Raw genomic sequence first — 24,428 nt, forward strand, 5'->3', positions numbered from 1 at the left:
GTACTACTACTTGTAATTGCTAGTAAATATAGACCGAGGGAAAGTCTTCCCATTGGCATGAACACGTGCTGTCATTCTGAGACAATGACAAGAATGAAATCTATCCTAATTAATATTGAAATGTATACCTCTTTAAGCTGCAAAAAAATCAGATAAATTTGGACTGGAAGGAATTTCTATTGCATGACTATGTTGATACAAAGCATCTGAAAAGTTGTAGTATAGCTGCATCAAGACCTTATCAATCTACTCCCTGACACTGACAAATTTTTTGATTCTGTCCTGCTAGTTTGCTAATAATAGATGCTAGAGCTTTAATTTTATTTATTTATTTGATCTAGCACTGCTTTAACTGGGTAATCACTGTCTGTTAACTCTTTTGCTAACTCTTTTTTCAATTAGCCTAATTTTTGGAAAATGTTCAGACACTGGGCTGGTTTTCATCTGTTACTGTTCTATAAAGTATGGGTGATTCACCAGAAATCAGTATTGTTTAGTGACTGACTACAATATTGTAGACTTTAAGAATCAGATCTTGGCTAACATGAACTTTATAAGGGTTAGTTTAGGCTTATAATTAGAGACAGAGATACAAAGGTGACAGAATTTGCCCCTCCCCCCTTGAAAAGTTATATATTTTTTTTTAATTCAGGTACTACAGTGGAGGCACACTTGAAAATTATCATCATTATATTAATTAGAGACACTAAAAAAGAAAAGGAAAGAGCCAGTTATAACTGTGTGTCTTTTTCCAGGAAAAAAAAAGAAAAATGTGTGTGAGAGAGAGAGAAACATTCTGGTTGTCCTTGGCTTCTTAAATGAAGAACTTTGTACTTGGCTGGGCAGGGAATTATTTTTGCTGGTGGTATTTTTTTTTCTGGCTGGGAAATGGGTTAAGAATCTCTCTCCCTGGCAACTTCCTTCTTTTTCTGGATATAACTGGGTAGCTAGTTTAAAGAAACACCCTTGTTTATTCTGGCTGTCCAGATCTGCTTATTGTAGAGAGGAGAATCAGAAAGAGAGGGCTATAACAGCACATCTGTAAGTGGATGATCAATCACAGGCACAAACTGCAAACAGAAATAATTTAAAAGAGTTTGCAATGATCTGGTGATATTGTAGATCTATTTTTCTTTTAGAATGTAAGTGTCAAATACATCAGTACTGAAAAGCTTTACTTTCCTAGCCAGTATAAAATTATTTCCGTGCATTAACTCTGATAAACTTTCATTTGTGGATTCCTATTTTATCTTCAAGAGAAGAGAACAAACATCTTTCATTGCTTTCCTCACCATCCTCCCTTTCCAAACCTTGAACTGTGTATTGATGTCCTTGACAACAGAAGAATAAAAATTCTGTGTTAAGCTGGGAGGAACGATCCAGAATAATTAAAAGAAAGCTGAATCCTTTCATTTCCATGCAGCTTTTGCAAAATCACGCTGAGAGCAGAATTTCTAACCATACATAGAGGACAGTGAATTGCATAAGATAAATAACTGTGTAATCTCCTCCAACTCCTCCCATGGAGGGGTTGAAAGGAGCAGAAAATCCAATCTCTTGGTCCAAACACTGTCCGGAGGAGGGAAGGAATGAAGTAACGTTGTCTTATCTATCTCTTAAGTCCCATGAAAGGCATTGTATGCAAGCTGCCCGCAAGCAGAGGTCTTTAGCTTTTGAGAAAGTGCAACTATTCAGGGAGGAGGCATTGCTCGAATGGAGAAATGTTCCTCCTTACTGAAAGCCACAGGCATTTTCTTTACGTAGTTCATGTTGACATTGGCAGAAGTACTTTACCCAATTCCCTTTCTGCACCTGTAAATTCCCCCAAGGCCTATTTGCAGCCTTAGGGGATGGCCAGCCTGGGAAGATGCATGGGCAAGGTCTGGGGCCTACATGTGGCCAAGACGCTTTTCCGAGCATACCTCCAGGTCTAAAATCCACGGGAAAAAAACCCCGCAGCAGTCCCGGCGGGCTTGCAGGGCGGTGATCCCTGTTTGCTCCGTGGGTGTCCGAACCATCCCCCCACATTCCTGAGCACATGATGCAGTGGAAACTGTGGCTCAAAGCTGCAGATCATTCTGCCGGATTTTTGGCCATCCCATGACTTTTTTCCATGGGAGGATGCTAGCTGAGCCAAAGTGTTTAGCTGAATCTGGCAATTCTCAGCCTTTTGCTGGCAGCCACCAATTTGGTGAATTGACATAATTTGTGACACTCACAGTGTGGGATCCTAAATGGAGACATTTTTATTTTTAAATGAATTAGCTCAGATCCTTTGAAGAAAAAAAAAAAAAAAAAAAAAAAAAAAGAAAGAAAAGAAAAGAAAGAAAGAAAGAAAGAAAAAAGAAGAAAAAAGGTGTTTTCCAGGGCTAAATGTTTCTTGTGCCTGAAACGATGACATAGAAGATATAAAACTGTGGGATGAAGTGGAAAACCACCACTCCTAAACAAGGCAAACCAACACAGCCCACACCCATTAAAAATTAGAGGAAACAAGGATGAACTTCCATGCTCTACACTGTAACCTTAGTGATGTGCTGTACTGTCAGTATGAGATAGTACACAACAACCGACAAAGGGAGCAATTTCTTCCTGTCTTTCCTGCAACTTCTTTTCTTTCGGGAAAAGAAGTTTTTTCTTTGCTCTGCTTTCCATCTTCACCCGTTTTCCAAAGCAATTGCTTCTTCAACACATTCAAATGAGTGTTGCATGTCACACCAGCTACTCCAGCTGCCAAGTGTCACAGAGCTCAAACTCCCGTTGTTCTGGATCCTTCCTTTAATGTCTTTAATGCCCTTGCAAGTGTGCTTCCTTTCTCTCCTGCTGTCATGGAGCTGGAACCGTGCTTTGAGCGAAGACTCAAGAAAGCAGTTTCCCTGCTCCTTCTTCACTTGACTTAATAATTCCTGCCACGATCAAAACATTATAATCATGTTCTGACTTCTCAAGGGTGCAATGTCCAGGAAAGGCAAACTGCAGTTGAGTAGATATAAAAAGTTTTGCATTCCCTCGCTGCAGAAACACTGTTACGACAGTGTCCTCCTGCTGGCAATGGCCAGTGAGCAAAGCATTTCCAGAATGCAGAGTGGTGTTTCCATCCCCTTTGTCAGACACTGGGCAGATTTATCAGAAGTTCACAGAATCAATGACTTCTTAAACTACTTTTGAGCCCAGAGTTTTCATTGTCTCTATGAAATTAGTTTCACTGGATTGAAATGTATTGGGCAAGTACCTTTGGAAAAAAAATGAAAATGGCTCATGATTTGTTTTTGGATGGTTTTTGATTTTTTGGGGATTTGCATTTAGACATGAGAACCACATAAAATATGCTGGTTAGGATCTAAAGTTAAGTAGATTTAGGACAGCAGGGGAATAAAGCGAAGGTAAACAAATCTTTCTGTTTAGCGATGTGATATTCTTCTAAAAGTCATTATGGTTCTATGCGTGGTATAAAGGTAGAGTATTATGCCAAAAATAAAAGGGTCTTGGCTAAATCTGCTCTGAATTATGTGTCATGCCAGCTGATCAGAATCTAGAATGAAGCTATGATACATTAATAGTAATTGAGAGTAACAACAGTGAAAGCAAAACATGCTTTTGACACTGATGTAAGGTTGAAGAGATTTGACACAGAATAGATATAGCACTTAAAAAATTATTGTTCCTTGGCCAAGTACAAATTTCCCAGTATATCAGCTTCTTAATACATATGAATTCATAAGTGAAATAAAGCTGGAATTCAGGTACTTCAGTAATGATATCAATGTTCATAGATTTGTAATTCTCTGTGTGTTTTTTACCTCTTAATTATTCTTAATTCTCTTGTGTGACTCCATCCTCTTACAAGCTGACCAGTACTTTTTCCTTCTTAATGATTTCAGTTATGAATTACTGAAAATAAAGCAGATAAAAATGAGATTTAGAGAAATGCCAACATTTTTGTTATATTATTATTTAAAACTAAATTATTCTTTTCTCCAAAAGTTTAATAATCGTTTCTGATATCAGCGTGTTATAGCTCACTGCCACAAGAATATAACAAAATAATCACCAGAAGCTCATAGTTTGATTTGTTTTGATTTAAAAATATTTAGTAATGTAGTCTGCTCTTAATTTTCATTCGTTTGATTATGTAAGTAAGTCTCTTTCGTTATCTAGAATGCAAGCTACTTGAGTGATTTAAATACTCGTATTTGTTAAACCAGGTCTAGCTCACAAAAGTAGCTATTTTAATTGGACAGGTGTCCTTTGAAAAACTAGTTTATATTTTTCCTGTTTTTTTCTGAATACGTAATCAATGGATTCAAATTGTAACAGCTTCACTTGCTTTGGGGAGCTGTTCCTCTGTGAGACTATGTTTCTTCTTTCCTAATGAGAATCTATCCAGTACCTCACTGGCTACTAACAAATGAAAAGCGAATTCTTGAGTCAAGTGTGAATGTTCTGATAGAAAGAACAAGGTGAATTTTATCATAAGGCTCATTGAAAATAAATATGCAACAATCTCTACTGCTTTCAGACAGTATCCAGGTCTCTCTGCACTTAGTTACAAACAATTTATACATAAAATCTCCTTGTCACTTCAATTTCTCCATTATTTTCTATATATATCTAAGCCTGATTTGTGTGAAGTGAAACTATATGTTAAAAGAATTTTATTTTAGCATACTACAGACTGAGGTGGTTGATCCTCTTTTCCACATCAAAGTACATTCCTCTGGGGTAATTTGTCTCTCCAAATACCATCTTTCATATTAATAACATTTCTTTGTTAGAAAAGTTTTCTGAAAAATGCATATAATTAGTTGTATGCTTTTGGTTCATTGTCTAACCATTCATTTCTATTTAGTTTACTGATTAAAACGATTTTCCTAGTAGATTAATCTGAAGGTCTTGCTACAAGGAGAAAATGGGTCAGTTAAGGTTAGTTTTTGTTTCAAAATGAGACAGAATTTTCTTTTTTTTTTTTGTATCTATATATTTACAATCAGGATTTTTAATTATATTTGAAACCTGTAAATACATGAAATTCATTCTGCCTCCTAGTTAATGCAGTGCTAGACCTACAGCCAGGTTAAAATTTCTCAGCATCATAAGGGTGTCTAAAGAGTAAGGACCTGTGCCAAGCCCTGGCTGGACCATTCCTGCCACAAGACGGGAAGAGGAGGAAGAAGGTGAGGAGCTGAGTGGAAGATCATGGAGAACAGAGCTTTCTGCTCTTGCTGACATCCAGGAGCTGGGAGATACTGGAGGTCACAATTACTATTGCTGCTTCTAGGAAAGATAACAGCGCCTAACATTAACTAATACCTCACAAATCTTCTTTTAGTGGCAGTAGTGTTACTTATCTTAACCTTCCAGGATTTTGACTTGGGCAGAAGAGACAATCTGACCATAGCAATTTCACTGCCTCCGGCAATGTGCTTCCCAGGGCCGCTGCCTAAAATTAAATCTGACCAAATAAGAATTATTTTTTCTCTATTCTAAAAAAGCAAAGGCATTTCAAGCAATTGTTATAAGCTCAGTTATCTATTTGGAAACTAGAAGTTAATCATTACATAAGTAACACATGATTCTATATAGACATTCGAATATATATAGATGACCTTCCTTAAAACAATGGGAAAAAGTCCTAAAAAGAATGAATATAATTCCAAAACAGAACATTGAAAGATCTGAATTGTATTAAGGGTCCAATAAAGACCATCTTATTTAGCCTAACTTCTAGAGAGTAATTAAGTTTACTTTGTAATAAACCCTTGGGCTCAGGTAATCCAGGAGTATATAGGTCAAAATACTCACCAAGGAAAAATAAAAAGATGCCACTTTTGTTAGCTGATCTTTTAGACGCTTTCTTGATGTCATTTCAGGACTGAAAGTTCTGGTTTTCAATGGAAATGTTCCATTATATCTGAGATGTAAAATTCTTTGATATGGAAATCCTAAATCATTACCTCTTGACAGCTTCAAAGGATTGATAGCCCACTTTGAATCTCTTTGAAGTACTTATTTCAAATTAAAAAATAAGTTACCCTGAAAGAAGACAATTATACCTTGAGCAACAGACATCCTTTTTCTTCTGAAAGGTTTCCTGGTCTATGAACATCTTTGAAGTATGCATTGTTCAGCAGAATGCTTCATAGTTCAACCAGTATCAAACATTCCCCTGTAACAGAGAGATACAGTTTGAGATTGAAATAGTCAGAGAACTGCTAAGGTTAGTTTTAGATATGTGTACAAGTTTGTTACAGATAGTAAAATATGAGGAGATCAGCTATAACAAGAATAACATGCAGAAAAGAAGACATGTAGTTCTGAAGTTCATCTCAGACCACAAGTTACAAGATTTTTTAGCTAACAAAGGAATGTAAAGGAACAACATTTACCTGCCACTCACTTTTGCAGGGAAAAGGTACTGCTTTTAACTTCTCTAATTAATCAACAAATAATTCTTAAAACTCAAGCCCAAGAAAATTCTATATGGATTAAACCCATGTTCTGGGCAGAGGTGCAGCTTGGAAGATAAAAAATAGAATTTAGAAAATCACATAGTTAATCTTTGACATTCTTGATTTTACATTTTTTTCAACAAAATGGTACATGAAAAAGTGTGATCAGCTGACACTTTTCAGGGCTTTTCCTAACTTCTATTCCATATGTCTCTATTTTTTTCTATCCTTTTTTAGTTGTAAAATTGAAACAGTGAAAGTGAAATAAGGAAAGTAAAGAAAAACCTAAAAGAAATTTAAAATACAATTTCATAAACTTTAAACAAATAGTTCTTCCTTTTTTATACTTCTGAATAATGATAAAGTTTATAGATTTTGATCATTACCAGAAAAAGGTCAAAACAAATTGTATATCTAGGAGGCAAAAAAAAAGTTGAAGAACTGGTCTTTCTGTTCTTTTCATATAGTACCTGTGGAGTTCTAAGTATAACAAAAGTCCTGTTCATTGTCATCACCGACCAGTACTGACTGATACCTATTTTCAAAGTTTCCTAGCTTCTGGAAGTTTTCAGTGTGTTTAGGAGAGAAATCAGATTTTGCAGAGCTGGTTACAAAAAAAAAAACAAAAATCATGCTGTTTTTCCCACGTAAGTTATATCTTTATTTCCAAATAGAGTTAATTCCAATTGATTTGAAAGTGTAATTAACAACTGGCAGGCTAGACTCATGAAACACAAAAAAGCACAAGAGGTATTTGGTCCCGATGTCAGGAGCATTCATGCCTCTGTAAGAGGAGGTAAGCAGCTGGCAAGCATCAAATTTTCTGTGATCTGGCCTTTATCCAAGAAAAATTACATCGAGAGTATATAAACTACAACCCATTCTGCAGCATTCTTTTTCAGGAGAAATTCCTAAAGAAGATGACAAAATAAAAGTAGTTCAGGAGATGTTTATTACTTCATCTTCAGAGGGGAGGGTTTTTTTTTTTTTTAAAAAAAATCATTAGTCTGAGTCTTGATCTCACGTGCTTTGCCACAGTCAAGTGTAACGTGTAATGTTACTGACATTACTGGAATTACACCACTATGAACCCTGAAGATGAAGGTTAAAATGAAGTTCAGTATATCTTAATCTATTCTTGCTGGTTTTGATAATGTTAATCCTGATGATTCTTTGAGTTGTAAACTGATTTACTGAGGCAAAATGCAATTTCTTCGTAGCTGTTAAAATAGGAAATTCTACGCAGAATATCAGAAACATAAAACAATATGCATTTTTACAAGCATGATAAGAGAAATATTTTATCAAGTATATTAGTGTGTTGATGTTCAGGTAATGATGTCCAAATGCTGATCTTGCTACTCATTTTGATGATGACAATCACAAGTAATGTAGAATGTCAGCTGAAGATGAACTGCAGAAAACTCAAAGGAAAAGGAGTTCCACAGCATCATGGAAGACTTAACATCACTTACAGGATCATAAGTAAGGATGAATAAGAGGTGAAGTAAGGGATAATATTTAGAAACATCTTCATATTTCATTACTTTTTCCTCTTCCATACATAAGAACAAGTAGAGTTATGTGAATTAAAACTGCGGATTGAATAACACTTGGAAGCACACTGAGCATGTGATCAAACTGCTACCATCGAAGCATAAAACACAGTCTTCTAATTTCTTGGGGATCCATCTTGTCTTTTTGTTTGCAAAACTGAACTAGGAGCTTCCATGGCAACACTCACAAAATCTTGGGATTAATCAAATTGATCTGCAGATGATGAAGTCAGTTATTTCAAGCTTGTTCCAGTTGAGTTGGTAGAGGAAAGTCTGAGGGTATAAGAAGTTCCTCAGCAATATCACATTATAAAAAGAGAATGTATTTGGAGTCTATGTCTTTGCATCTGTTATAATTGCAGTTCTTTTTGCAGAGTTAGAGACAGAAAGATCATCTCCTTCAGAGTCATTCAAATAATTCTGAAAATCAATTCTCCACTTACTGTACAATCCAGAATACAGAGAGCACTCACTAATTATAAGGGGAAAAAAATTCATATCCCTGCTTCTTTGTGTGGGAGGATCACTGCCACGCAAAATCCTGATTGTACAAGTGACGCCTGCTGAGGATCTGGCCTCTGTTGCACATTCTGTGCAATGGGTAAAGAGGCATACCTGTGGCTCTACTTCTGCACTTCAGCTCTTTCAAGTTCCCTCTCATTAGAGTATGTTTTTGTTTAGCCAAAGCCAAAAAGCCAAAAATTAGAAGGGCTGTTATATTGACAAACTAGATGATGAGCAGGAACTTTTCTGGTTCCCAGAAAGTCCTAATGGTTAGATAAGTTACAAGATACAAGTATCAAGTGAGATAATTTCCAATGCGACACATGGGTGGTTCCTATGGCAATGTAGCAGTTCTCTTATTGCTGGAGGTTATTTCTCTCATTCCACTCACTGCCTCTTGTATCACCCGTGGTTCTCATCCATTCCATCTGGGTACTTTGGAACATGATTGAGTTTTTCTTGAAGGTCCCACATCATCTACTCTCTGTAATTAATCTCACATACCTGAAGTACTTAACAGGTAAACAAGTATATTTAAAAGGAGAATTTGGTAGAGCTTTCCCAGCTCTAGCTCTGTCCAGAGACAGTCTTTCTCATTAGTCACAGCATCCTTTTTTCCCCTCTTTGCTTCTTTCTATTTTAGCCAGTATTATATAGCTCCAGTTATACCTCAACTATTATATAAAACATGACCAAGTGTATTCCTAGTGTGCAACCAATCCAGCACAGATTGCACATGCTGCAGAAAATCTAGCAAGTGGGTAATGGAAAGAACACATTTACCTCTTTTTAACTAATGTAGAGACGTTTTGTACAGTATACATTTGAGTGTTTTGTAATTGTTTCATACAAAATAGCTCTTGAAACAGAGTTCTTTCATTTCTTCAGGAGAGACAGTTCTAAAATGATGTGTTACTAGGATATGCTGTTAACATTAACATTCTACGTACTTCCTGCTTTCAAATCTGTATATTTTTATTAGTTTGATCCTATTCTATTGGGTGCAACCCTCCACACTATACCTTCTCTTTTTGTATATATCTGGAAAATACCTGAAAATTTCTTAAAGCCTCACTGAAGTCATGCTGATTTAAAATAGATTAGGATCTGGCTCTTTATATCTACTGAAGCAGTCAGTTTAAATCTTTCCACACATCTTTCATCCCTCAAGATCTCTATCATTTTCTTGCTATTTTATTTGCCATTTAAGTTTTGTTGTTTGTTTGTTTGTTTATTTCTGGTTAGGAAAAGCCTGGAAGGAAAATACCAGTCCAGCCATGGTTATTTTTTGGTAATATGAAAAGGAGCTTTCCTCTTTCTACTCTGTTGAGATGATATCTCTGCTAAAATTTTCTGCCCTACATTATTTTAGCTGCCATACTGGATGTCTTAACATTGTCCATTATCATAAGTCCAAGAGGTGTTTTTAATCACTGTTTTTTTTTTTTTTTTTTTTTTTTGTATTTTTCTTTCCCTGAATACTTATGATTTAGAAAACTGTTATCCTCAGGTATAATAACACAAATAATCATTTATTTCTGCTCTCATTTGTAACTTTTCTAAGGCTATGAATATGTGAAGTCATAGACCTGGGGCAAAACAAGATTTACGCAAAGTTGGTGCATACATTGCATAATGTAGCTGTGTTGAAAGAGTAGCAGGGATTTAACTCCTGACGAATGAAGTCTAAATTTTTCATGCTTTCAAATGCCTTTCTTTCAATTCATGATCGATCCATTTCTCACACTTCCATTACGTAGTCTTCTCCATTGTGTCCAGTTGCTGTGATGGAATTACTGCCAGGTATATGCCCAGAGCTTGGCTTCTTTGTGTCTGCAGGCTAAATACTTCATATTTCTTTTGTTGTCCACTGGACTCCTAAATCATAGGCTAGGCTGTGAATTCATAAGTAGTTCCTTGCCCTTTCTCTTCATTAATGAAGATGTTAAGCAAATCTGAACCTTCTATCAATCCCTGTGATTGCCATGAGGCAGTCAGCTCCAAATGTTAATCTTTTATTTTGTTTAAACTTTTGTTTTGTTTTGTTTTATGTCCCATTAAGCAATACCCAGTTGATTTTTAACAGACTTCATGAGTCAGTGTGTATAATGTTATTCATTTGCTTTTCTTTTAGCACAATATCTAGTATTCCACACAGTACAGACAATTTGTTTGACCTTCTTTCCTTTTTTTTTTTTTTTTTTTTTTTTTTTTTTTTTTTTTTTGCCTTACTGTAGGTTAAATATTTCTGGTTCTGTGCAGCTGACTCTTGTGGCCTTAATATATCTGGCAAAGACCCAAAGGCAAAGACCCAAAGACCTCAGGTATGACCAACCTCACTTAAGGCATAACATGATCTTAGCCCAGATAGCCCTGACTGACAAGGTCATGATAAAATCTGTTAGTGTAAGCAGACCTGAAAAGCACACCTGAATCTCATCCATGTCATGTAATAACTGCAGTTTTGAAGCTTGGCTCTGTCTCCTGGGGGTATAGAATGATGGCTCTGTAGTTTTCAAATGGAGCTGCTTCCTCTCAGAAATAGCCCTATTTCCATACTCACAGACAGCTCTGTCAGCAGCAACAAGACCAGACTTGAGAGAGCAGGAGATCAGCTGCTTGGACCAGGTGTTACCTGAGTAGCCAAGCCCTCTCTGCATTGGCAGAGCAAGAAGATTGCTGCCTGTTCTGTTATTACCATAATCTCACTGTCTGCAGCATAAAAATGGAAATTTACATGTGAAAATCTTATTGTTTCTTAATTTTTTTTCTAATTACTGTGCCAGTAGTCAGAGACCTCTGGAGACCATCTGGTCCAACCCCGCTGCTCAAGCAGGGTCACCTGCATGTTGCACAGAATGCATGTTGCACCAGCATGTTGCACAGGATCATGTCCAGGCGGGCCTTGAGTATCTCCAGAGAAGGAGACTCCACAATCTTTCTGGGCAACCTGTTCCAACGCTCTGTCACACACACAATGAAGTAGTTTTTCCTCATACATCAGTGGTATATGGCAGGCATTTGGAGTCATTCTTTGGAGGAGCTGTTTTTACAGTTAATAGGTACCATTTATCTTCTCTTTTAGAGACATACCATGTCATGATGTTTGAAAATGTGAATAACTCAGAAAGGACTGAAAAGGACTCAAAAAAGTTTTGAGAACTTACAGCATTTACCTCTCCTGCCATCTTGCCTTTAATATTAATCTTGGACTGTATTCAACTAGTTTTGCTCATGGTTTTTATGTCATATGCATTGCTGGCCCAGCATTGCTCTCTTTCTAGTTATATTCACAGCTTTTGCTGTTATGTGCTTTCAGTATCTCTGGTTTCATTGTTACAACCTATATGGATTGAATCATAGAGTTTTGTTTATGTTCCATAGTTTGGTAGTTACAGTTATTCTAACTGTAGGGTGAAAGCCTGAGGACACTAGAGAGCAGACTATTTCTTTGGAAACCTTATGGTATCACTAACTCGGCTGTCTTACACACACTTTGTAGGTCATTATAATTGAGAAGTGACCAACCAAATGACTGATTATCCATCTGAAGATAATCTTTAGGGCATAGAAACATGGGACTCAAAAGGAATTTGAGCATCAGCAATCCAGCCCTGCTACTGCAAGCAACTGCATTATCTCTCTCCCATTCTTGAGCATTCTCCTAGAGTGTTCATTCATACTCAGTCTAGGTAATTTTCTTCTTCATTTTCGGAACACCACATTGTTTATCATTACAAATAACCTGAAGATACTTTGGTAAGAGCGCTACTATATGTGTCTGTTCTTAGAATCACAAATACTTTTAGCTCTGCATCTCTGAGGAAGCATTTTGCCTGCAGCATTTCTAAGTCACAGAGGTCAGGCATAAAGTTTTGTCACACTGAACTGTTCAGTTCAAGCAAGATTGAAATACATGCTCACACAAACCAACCTCATCTCCCATCTACAATGATCAGCTTCATTGAGTATGTTACAGGCTTCCTCATTTTCCATTCAGTAAGAGCCAATTATCGTTAATCTACTGAATTGGAAGTCACCTCACATACTAGCAAGTCTTCTGTTCCTCTGACTTAAAAACAGCTTAACCCATTCTCCAGCATCAACCCTTGTGAAGTTACAGAGATGATTTGTACTGGCAGATTTTTTTTTTTACTTCAGAGCTATATTTTTCTATTAATAAGGATGTATATCTGAGAAATTAACCAATGTAAGTGAGTCAATAATACCTGCTGTGCTTTTTGCTACAGGTTTAGATGTTCACTTATGCAAATTGCATGGCTGAATACAATGAAAAAGTGAATGAAATTATAGCATCAAGCAATAAGAATCTTATTTACTTTTTTTTATCCTTAAATTCAAGAGAGATGTCATGAGATCTGTTATCTATGTGATAGTCATTTCATTTTAAAGATTCATCAGTGAAAGGGTAAGCAGGGAAACTCCATCTGTCAAGAACATTTCCATTATAGTTCCCTGACTGATCTTTTTAGACATTCTTTTTGCTTTCCTCTCTCATATTGATTTTGTACATTTGGAGGGGAAGGTTAGGCACAATTCCCACAGTGGTTGGCAAAGCAATCTTTCACAAGAAAATACTCCTGAAGGCCTAGAAAAGGAACTTACGGTGAAAGCTAGAAGGAAGTAAGAATGTGGTGTTGTGGGTTGCTGTTGCTGTTTCTCCAGTTGTTTCAGGAAAATGTCTGTTCCATGACAGAAAATAAAAAATTACCTTTAGAATTTACTTTAGCTCTCTATGAACAGTCAAAACATAACAAAAATAGAGACATTTCAAAACCAATCATTTTTAGCCTTTCACTTCATCTCATCTCAGGAAAAAGTAGCTAATAATGAACTCATCTTAGTATCCACTTTAAGGAAGAACGGTGTAACAATTTGTTTCTAAATTATCAAAATGAATTGAGCAATTGGTGCACATAACAAATTTTGGGTGGTTTGAATCAAATCCAGCAATTAGTCTGTATGATCACCCATTTCAAATCTAACTGTTCGCATCCTGGATGTGTAACAGACCTTATTTATGAATATAGTGCACACAAGCTTCATGAAAGAGTTAAAGAAGAGTGCAAATACTTCTTCAGTAAAACTGTAGGATTTCCATTACTGCAGAGGGTGCATTGCTTCTTCTAACTGGTGTTTCTGTTGTGTCAAAAGTTTCTGCCTGCATTTCTTCAGCTCCTTTTCGTGTGGCCACCTCTGCTATTGCTGTTCCCTGGGGCCATCCATTATATAAGAGTCAGAGCCTTATTCTCAGTGGATACAAACAACATGATTTCAGCACTCAGGAGAGTGGAAGGCTGTTGAAAACAGTCACTAAGCACTTTCAAAAGCTACCAATTAATGTGCTTGGTGGATTGGGCTGAGGAGGATAGAGTACATAAGGAATCCTATATCTTGTTGGTTCAACACTGCAGGCTCAGTGTTCATTCTGAGTGACTTGAATACTAGTAAGCTGCCAGGAGTTTGGAGTTTAGTAAGCCTGCCTTATTTCTCAGTTCAACATGACGTTTATTTCATTTGTCAGCTCCCTGGTGTTCTCCATCTAAAGAAGCATTATTACTTTGTCTCTTTTACTTCTCTAATCTATGTTCAATTATAAGATTCATTCTTCTCACTGAAATCTCTATTTTCGCTAACACATGAAACTCAGAAGTATCTTAGATATATGTGATACTTTCTGAAATAATTGTATTGTGTCAAAGGGTCAAAGATTGCCCAGTCTTCTGAACAAGACACTACTAAGAATTCTGTTACAGCATGTTAATCTGAATTCTGTATTTTCTTTTTTTGGAAACTTCCTGAAGACCTGAAACTCTGTGGCCAGTCTGGTTATTTGTAATGTCTTTTCTGTAATGTCACTGAATTGAATCTCTAGAACTTTGCTTTGCTTGTTCCTTCTGGAGCTGATTAGATGTCCATTGCACTTTTAAGGATCACAACCATAGCTTAAAGTGTAAATTTGGGGATTTGAAGATTTATGCCTTGTTCTTTAAGCCCAAATGCTTTTGAAAATGTTGTGTGCATCTGCCATCAAGCTAATCTGTGATGTTATTTCATTCTGACTTTCCCCATTACCAAAGAGCGTGGATTGATTTACCTCTTGGTCTTCTGTGTTTGCTAACATAGTACCTGAATGGAGAACTGCAGGTATTCTTGGGTTTTTTTATTGCTTGTTTGTTTCAAAACAAACTACCCAAATCATCTTTTTTGGACAATGAACAACCTTTTGATCTCCTTTTTCATTATGGCTGGACAGGCATTTGAAAGGATCTCACCAACAATAAATCTAAATCTTCCGTATACTGTTAAGCCATGCAGTCTCTGAGCTATATCTGTATTTTTTCTCATCGTTGAGAAAAGTCAATGGCATCGCCAGAATGGAGAGGTGAAAGAATTTGTCCTTATTTGAAAATGCCAACATAGCAAGAGAGAACTATTACTCAGTTAATAATTTAAACTTAAGCCTGCTTTTACTTAGAATGTGCAAACTGCATCTTGATATAAAGGCTTGATGATGTTAAAATATTTTTACTGGCACCCTGTAAAACTTCAGAGAACACCAAACTTCAAGAAAATGAGTCTGTACTCAGTCTGGCATCTAAGCACATCAGTGGTCTAACCACAGTCACATTTTTTTTGTAGGTATCATGGAAAGGGAGATTTTTCAGTAAAGTTTGGGAGGTGGATAATGAACTGGCATTGTGGAAACACTTCATGCATGTCAAGAGGTAGCAAGAAACAAAATACAAAGGCTTTTGTTTGAAAAAGTTAATAATTGGATAGTAAAGGAATGTAACAACAAGCAAGAGCTATAGGCCAGATTCTCAACAGCAAAAGAGCGATCATAGATAGTGGGGGACTGGGACACAAAATAACAAAAGCAAATACAAATTCATTATGCAAAATATTATAGATAATGGAGAGCAAATGGAAGGATATAAAAATGAATTTAAAGTTTTGAAAGAGGAATATTTTGACCAAATTTGATGTGAGCAAACTCCCAGAATTCCAATCCCATCTGGAACCACTTTCAATTTCCTGCAACGTGATGATAGAACTAAGAGAGAACTAGAACCTTTCCCTAGATTTAGCTTAAAAAAAAAAAAAAAAAAAAAAAAAAAAACTCTCAAAAATTACTGAACATCTTAGTTATGTTTTATATGAACAGAAATTGTTCCATACAAGTTTCTCATTAATCAATACTAAGTAGTTACTGGAACATTCAGTGATTTTATTTCTTCTGATAGAACCAGAGAGAAGAGAGGTCAATTCAATGGCTTTTGTTCTTCCATCCTTGATTTTCAAGATCAAACAGAAGCAGCCAGTCCCAAAGCCCTGAGCCACTAGTCTGATCTCCTCCTTTGAGGAGGACTGGAAAGGAGATCCCCTCCAATCTGAATTACCCTACAATCCTATGGATAAAGCAGATCAGAGGCTAGCCAAGTTTCATCTCAGGAGTGCCCTGGAACATAGCCAGGGAGCATGCCTAGCTACATAGGTATGTCACACTTACAGATCTCCCTTTCAAATCGTCCCTTCAAGATCTAAAAGTTAACAAAATGATAATGTTACTCCCTTCAGCAGAAGGGAATAGTGCACTGTATAGTTTATCCTATTCTGACTTTAAGATAGCTCATATTATTTTCTTTGGTGCATTTTCATATTGAGTCAGTCATATTAGATAATCAAATTTTCCTTCCTTTCCATTTTGTATAAATACTGTGTATTCTCCTTGAGGAAGTCTTGCTCAAATGAAAAATCTCAAACCTAATCTCTGCCATTTAGTATCAGAACAACACTATTTTATTGCAAAACCAGTTAATTTCATTAGTTTATTGCGTAAAACTTTGTAGTAAAGCACTGTATATCAATATATCCTCTTCAAATAAAGACATACAAAATGAATCTTGTTTCAGGATTTTTGATGGAAAAATATTGGATGAAGTTAGTATTGACCATAACACAAGTCACTGCATATGCGTATGCATGAATGTATTAAATAATAAGTGAAATGGCATGATGAATATGTGTTTTTCACACAAATACCTGTTTGCTCATCAGAACACATTTTGACATGTTGTACATTTTCATCCAATAATCTTTCTAAATAAACTTAGTAATCTTTAGTGATCATCAGCAGACTGCTTTACATTTTTTTATTTTTTTTCCCTTAGTGAGGATGAACGAGTGGTGTCTGTACAGTAGATTTATTGCTTGTGCTTGTTGTGGTCTTTAGAGCTATTGAAAACTGATTTATTACATTAATTCAAGAATCTTAATACTTCAGTACAAAGAATCCTCCATTCATTGTTAAAATTCTAAGACAATAAGTTCAAACTTACTTCTAAACTGGTGGTGTTTGTATGGAGAAGGAGCAGGAAAGAAAAGTATTGTCTTTCCTCTGACACCCTATCATACTAGACTATTTCCAGTCCAGCGTATATGATCACTGGTCTGTTCTGTACTTGATGGCTGAATTCTGCCTACTCTTCCTTTAGTAGGTTCGGTAGTATGTGACTCCCTGGCCTATCCTCATATTCTCATAAAACTTGAGGAAGAATACATATTTTGAGACTCTGCCTCTCTCTAAAGTATGCTTAAAACTGTCCAGGAGGTTCAAAAGCCATTTGGAGAATGATGGGACTGATATATAAACTGAAAGACGGGCAGATGTATGGTTGTGTTTCCACACACTAGCCCTGTGTTAGAGACTAGATGTCAAGCACTATGTCCTAAGGCCACCAACTCTTCAAAGGACTTCTAAGAGAGTAAATTTATGCAGCGTTCTGGTCTTTATTCTTTGTATTAGGACTATATTCTGTGTTTACCATTGAAAACTTGGTAATATCATATTACTACAAATTTTAAAGTATTAGAAACAAGGACACAGTAGTAAGTTCATTCATGCATACTCAAAACCTTTATATCTTCAAACTAAACTTCATCCAAACAATTTCCACCCAGGTTGCAATTTCCACTAGTAGGGGGGAAAACTAATAGTAATTATTATTACTATTACTATTACAATAATAGCAATAGTAATATTATTACTATTACTACTACTAGTAGTAATAGTAATAGTAATTATTATTACTATTATAATAGTAATTTTTATTACTATTACTAATAGTAATTATTATTATTACTGATGGGGACAAACTCTTTTCGACAGGGACAAACTCTTTTCAGTTGTCCCGTGTGACAGGACAAGAGGCAATGGGCAGAAGTTGAAGCACAGGAAGTTCTGCCTGAAGGTGAGGGGGAATTTCTTCCCTGTGAGAGTGACGGAGCCCTGGCACAGGTTGCCCAGAGAGGTTGTGGAGTCTCCTTCTCTGGAGATCTTCAAGGCCCGCCTGGATGCAACCCTGTCTAACACGCTCTAGGTGACCCTGTTGAGCAGGGGGGTTGGACTAGATGATCTCCAGAGGTCCCTTCCAACCTTACTGATTCTATGATTCTGTGATCTGAAGAGGACACACACAGTGCATTGTTGTTACCTTAATACTGACACTGTAAAGGATGCTTAGATTAGCCCAGAAGGGAAATAAGCTAGTCTAATGTAAAGTAACTCTTTCAATTGCTGATGCGTCATATCATCAAGTGTGTGTACCATTATATTGATTTTGATTGCATAGATTTTGAGGAAAAATCAGAAAGTGTGAGCAAAGATATTCATTTGCTATTCATAAACTCAGAATAATCATTAATTAATGTGTCCCAATTTCCTTGCTATGATGGAGATATAAAATGAATATGACATAAAAACAATGCTAGAAGTTAGAGGATTTGTCTCTTACCACTTTTTCAGAGATTATTCTCAGGAAGAAGATTTAAATTTAGATTTCACATGTTTATATTTTATATGTAAAAGTTTGAATAATTTGTTAAATTTTTTTTGACAGTTTTCCTTACAGACAGTGATTTTTTTTTCAGTGAAATACTTCTCATCCCAAAATACCAATCAATGGGGAAATCAAATAAAAACACCATGTATTTTTTTTTCAATTCTGTAGTTCTAATTATACTTGCACATAGAGAGACACTTTATTACACGAAGCTGGAGTTTTAAAAACAAAATTGGGTAGAACAAAAGCTCCTAGAATAATGAATAACATAGTAGTTAAGTCACTCACCTAGGAACAAAGAGATTAAATTTTTAAACTGTTGCTCTGTCAGAGTTGGATCAAGAATTAGAATCTTACTGTTCTTGTGCATAAGTACCCCAGTCATTGAGCTATTTGCTATTATAGCAATGTTCTCTCGGTCACTGTTGTTGGAGACATACTTTTATGTATAAAGAATTAAATATTTGAGAGAGGGTACCATTTCCATGCATACATTTGCATAAATTCATTGAAAAAGCCTCATTAAATATTCCTAGCTGGTTTTGCATTGATGACCATGGCCAGCAATTCCCCCCTTATAAAGCATTCTTCATTTCCTTCCCCTTCATGGAAGACGCTATTCTGTAATATTTCCATGCCATATTGCCAGCAGAGGTAACTGAGAGGAAACAACAAGCAAACCCTCAAGGGGAAGTATACAAAAAGTATGTAGCTCTGTTCCTGAAAACAATGTCAATATTCAGAATAACCTCACTTACAGGATCTTTATAAAATATACTGTGGTCTTCTCAGTACTGGGAGTATTCAGTGCATCAACCAGGCGATAATTACATAAATATAAAATCATCAGGCAATGAAATCTTCCAGGTGAAAAAAAAAGGAGAAAAGCAAACAAACAAAAACATTGATTAATTTTGATGTACAAGAGAGATTCATGAAATTAATTAGAGGTCACATATTTTAATGTTATTTGAAAGTAGATAATAGTAGATACTTTCAAAGGGATCTCAGGGAATCCTGTTGTGAACAACTGTGGAACAAATCACTGTAAGATAAATCTCTTCTTTTATTAGGACTTGCTTTGTAGCTTAAATCATGAGAACTTTATTTCTCAGCTAATAAATTGCTTAAAATTGGTTAAAGTCAGCAGCAAAATGTTTCATTTCAATCTAAAATGTCAAACTTTCTAATTTTGTGTATATTTTTACATTTTTATTCTGGAGGAAAAAAAAACTTTTCCAAAGTCATCTAACTCTGGACAAAGAAAAACCCAAATATTGTAGCATTGGGACTTCTGAAATCACCAGATTTTACATTTTTAGGGAGATCTATCTATAGGTTTCACTTCTTATACTCTCTATCAGCAACTGACTGCTTCCTTGATTCCTGCAAGAAATTAGCCATGGGCAGAGTGTGAAGACGTGAGGCAGAGATAATGCATATGTATTTAAAATATAAGCATAGGATTTTCATAAATGAGAATTTGAAGTGCTTTTTCAATACCTCAAAAATTATTGGCTACATTTTAAATAATGCCAGTCATGCAAAACTCCATTTGGCTTTACTAATCTCAAGAACTGTAGGGCTATAATTTCACCAAAGTGTTTGCAGAAGCAGTATACAATCAGTTCAGTACACTTCTTTTAATTTATATCACTCTTTATATTTGTAAAATCTCCTGGCACCTTATATTATGGTATGAATTCCATTATAATCAACTTAAGAAAAAAAAAGTTAAGTATAGCACAATTATGTCCTATTTTGGATGCAGTTCAAGTGTTCCATTAGTTTTAGAAGATGTCTCTGTTCCTTCTATAAATTTATCCATTTTCACTGTTGACATTACATAATCTAGATGCTATTTGATTCAAAGTTATAGTTTTCAGTTCCAAAATTCCACTTCTCTCATTTGCAACAGATTTCTTTTTCTCTTATACAATTTAATTGGTGTTATTGTTTCCTAAGGGATGAATTTTTAACTCCCTGTTTGCATGCAACATGCCATTGTTGAACTTGGCTTTGTTGTTTATAACTGTGGAAAAATCTTTTGGGAAATGTGCATCTCATCAATAGATTGGCATGTGACCATTTTTGCTGAAAATAATTCCTTTTAAGCCAGTGAAGTAAAATGTGGGTTTGAATTTTTGCTGATTGCTTTTTTCTAGCCTCCTTTTTCTCCTTATTATCTTTTTTGTGTTGTACCATTTGCTTGGAAGTAGCAGTGCCATATTTTAATTAAAAAGTTGATGGAAATGTTTTAAGCTTGTTTTTGAAATAGTAGGTCATTTTAAATGATAACTATTGTCAGCAACCCACATTCTATGCCAATAGATTTTATATGGAGCATTGCAGCTTTGATATGCAGTTTCACAGTATGGCAATGTCCATAAAACTGGAAATGCAGTTAAAAAAAAAAAAAAAAAAAAAAAAGTCATTTAAAACACCTTTTCAAAATAAAGCTCTGTTCTGGAGTATTCATCTTTAGTAGACAGAAGGTAAAAATTGGAAGCCCATATTAATGTTATAATGTGATGTTTTAATTTGTATTAATCCAATACCTAAAGACAGCAATTAGAATTCAGGCACCATTGTGCTAAGCACTGCACAGTGACTTAATTTACATGGTATTCCTTGTAACTAGAAACAGTAGCATATTTCCATTCACACAATGTATATAACATATAATAGAATTTCCGCATACTGAGTGAAGGATAAGCACAAAAGCATAGGGATATGATAAGTTAGCATAGATTTTGTGTTTAACCATTTTAGCAAAATCATCAATGAATAATATGTCCTGTCTTTGGCTTGTTGGAAATTTGGAGAAAGCAGAGATTCTTGAAGTGGAATTTGAAGTGAGACATCATAATGACTTTTACAGCATTTAAGACGGTGGTAGACAGAGTGCACTGAACACTGGCACACTACTGTAAAATAGTCTAGTTGTTGTATGAGGTTGCAAACATCCTTACTGATAGCAGAGGTGTAGATGCTCCTCTAAAAAATGCACTCATAATCAGCAGTCAGGCAGGATAAGTGATTGAAGAGATGGTTACATTTTTCACAATTCTTTTTAGGTGCTATTGGGAAGTGTTAGAAGTTTGCAAGGTTTGCTGATATAATGACACACACACACACACACACACATACACACACACACACACACACACACACACACATATATATATATATATATATATATATTTAAAAAAAGAAGCCAAGTACATTCTTTGTAGACTAGAGAAAACAGATAGGCAATAAACTTGAAAGATAATCCAGAAGCTAGTATACATGACCTATTTGCAGCTGAAATTAACCTTTTAGTTACAGATGTAGAATGGAAAGGAAATAATAAATGAAAGAAATACTCATGCAGTTTGGTTATACATGACCGGAAAGAAAGAGAGGACTAAGACCTAACTTTTTAAAATTATGCAGGAGTGCATAAAGCTTTCTAGTTTTAAACATTTGCAAGAAATTCAAGGAAAATTAGATTTATAGTTATTACTGTGCCAGAATCCCAAATGTAACTACTATTGCTATTATGGGAATTTGAGTTCACATCTTTTAGATGTGAAACCCGTAAAAATGAAACTATTTTAATCACAAACAACATGTTGTAACTTACCTCACTTGTTCTCTCAATTACTGCTTAGGTATTTCACTGATAATAAAACAGGTTTTACATGAAAGATAGAGGTAGGTCATCCTTTGGATTACATCGTAGCCAGGTGGATAGTATAATCCTTTGTAAATGGGTGTATCCTGCTTCAAATCAATGACCTCTGTTTAACCGAACACCAGAATTTGAATTAAAGAGTATCTTCTCAAGAAAGTGGAAAGTGTAGGTTGGATGAAAATGATGATGATTCTGATTTTCTTCCTCCCTTCTTTTCTCTCCCTCCCTTCTTCTTTCTTCCTTTCCTCCTTTCCTCATTCTTCTTCCTTCTTTCCTGAAGTTATTCAGTAAATGTGAAAGAAATATGATAATAACTTCACTTATGCAAAATATGCAAAAATTATGATCACAGATTGGTTCATAAGCATGAAGGTGGTAGCAGAAGTCATCTGAATGGGTAACACACCTAAGATACATTTTTGAAAAATATTAAAGGTTTGTTTGAGGAGAAGATACTATACTTCTGAACTTCTGCCAAATTTAAAACATGTGGGTTTGCTTTCATTATAGGCTTAGACTATAGTTCAGGCCTATTCCTATTTCACAGTTCCAGCACTTATAAATATAAATCTTCCCAGTGTGAGTAATAGAAACCCAGGGAACTGATTTAGGAGTTAAGGGAGAGATTGGAATACCAAGTGCCTAAACTGGAACAAGTGACCCAGCTGTATAAAAATATATAAAATGTTTAACTGCAAGTATGAGAGAACTCAATCAAACCATGTGTGATGTAACTCTTTTCAAAAATTATTTGAATACAGTAAGTTTGAGTAAGTAAGTTTTGTATCATCCTCTGTAAGTCTTCCTCTGGCCACTTGGACATATTCAAGTCAAATCTACAAAATATTTATTTGCTTTCAGAAATTCAGGGATTTTTGCATTTATATTTTTAATGTCTTATTTTGAGTATCCTTCTGCATACCTAATAACAGAGTAAAATTTGTAGAAACATGCTATTCCTTTTGAAAATGCAGCGTGCTACAAACATGCACCAAACTCTCCAGTGGAAGTCTTAATGAAAGTCCTACGGGATGGAACCATGCACTAACTACACCTAACATGTTGTCTAAGTATGTATAACAGATTAATCAGCTTCCTGTAATATCCTTTGTAAAATAAAATTACTTCCACATCAACGGGTATCTGAGATCTAGTTTTTGCCTCTATGAACTCTGCTTGATGCTTTTCAGTCTTCTCTAAAATTCAGTGTTGGCCTTCACTATGCTATTGTACCTTTGCAGCATCTTTCCCATTAGTGTAATATTAGACAGCTACAAAAGGTTTAGTACAATTGAAATCAAGGTAGATAGCAGAACAGATGAGCAGAGAGGGTCATATACAACAGAAAAAAAGGAATATAAAACCTGAAATAAGGTGCGAATGGGCACTCAGTGAAGTTAGAGGGAATGAAACAAAATCTATTTTCAAAACTAATGAGGGCTGCTAAGTTGAAATCATTCCTTGAGGCCTGGGGTACAGAGATAAAAACTCATATAGAGACCACTAGTAGTGATAAGGCATTCTGTTAGTGAAATTGGTTAAAAATCTTTATTGAAGACAACTCTCTCTCTGTCGCCTTCTTTTTTTTTCTCCCTCTCACACAAACACCTCTCCTGTGTATATAATCAAATTTTCTTGATTAATATAAAATATTTAGTCTATCATCATTGCAGCAAGGATAAAAATACCAAACAAACATAAGTAAGATAGTATTTATTCCCATTAGATGGAGATATGTGGATATATAAACGCAAACACACACAATATAAGGCTTCTGTCCTTTTTCAGGGGCAAGTCTGAACTCAACAAGAATTATGTCAGGAATTTCAAAAATAGAAAAGCCTATCTCTATTAATTTGATTATTTTTATTCCAATAAAGAAAAAGAAAATCTATCTATGTGTTCTGTGCAACCCTGACAAAACTTTATACCATCACAAATAATACCCTATATAAATCTCATCAGTAAATTAAGCAGAATTAAAAATGTCACAAACAGCTTCAAACTCTTACTGTTTCACACATCATGCTAAGTATTAACACAAGAGTACACCATAAAAGCCTTGTCTTAAAAATAAATACATATATATTTATTTATTTGCAGAAGGGTAGCATACTAGACAGCATGACTGCTTCAGATATTTCTGTGCTCCAAGTTCAATGTTCATTTAACAACCATCTTTTTTAAGGCGCTCTTAGGTCACCTTTGTAAGGATTTCCCAGCTTGCTTGCACTAGACATTGTTAATATGTCGCTACTACTACAGAAATGGTCTTTTGGCAGACCATGCTTGTTTTTTGTCCTTATATACGTTGGTTCTCCAAACAAGAGACATGTGTGTTGGCTCTCAACCCAGTATTGCACTTTAAAATACT

The sequence above is a fragment of the Rhea pennata genome, chromosome 2 (genome assembly GCF_028389875.1).
Source record: "Rhea pennata isolate bPtePen1 chromosome 2, bPtePen1.pri, whole genome shotgun sequence".
In the NCBI taxonomy this organism is placed as follows: Eukaryota; Metazoa; Chordata; class Aves; order Rheiformes; family Rheidae; genus Rhea; species Rhea pennata.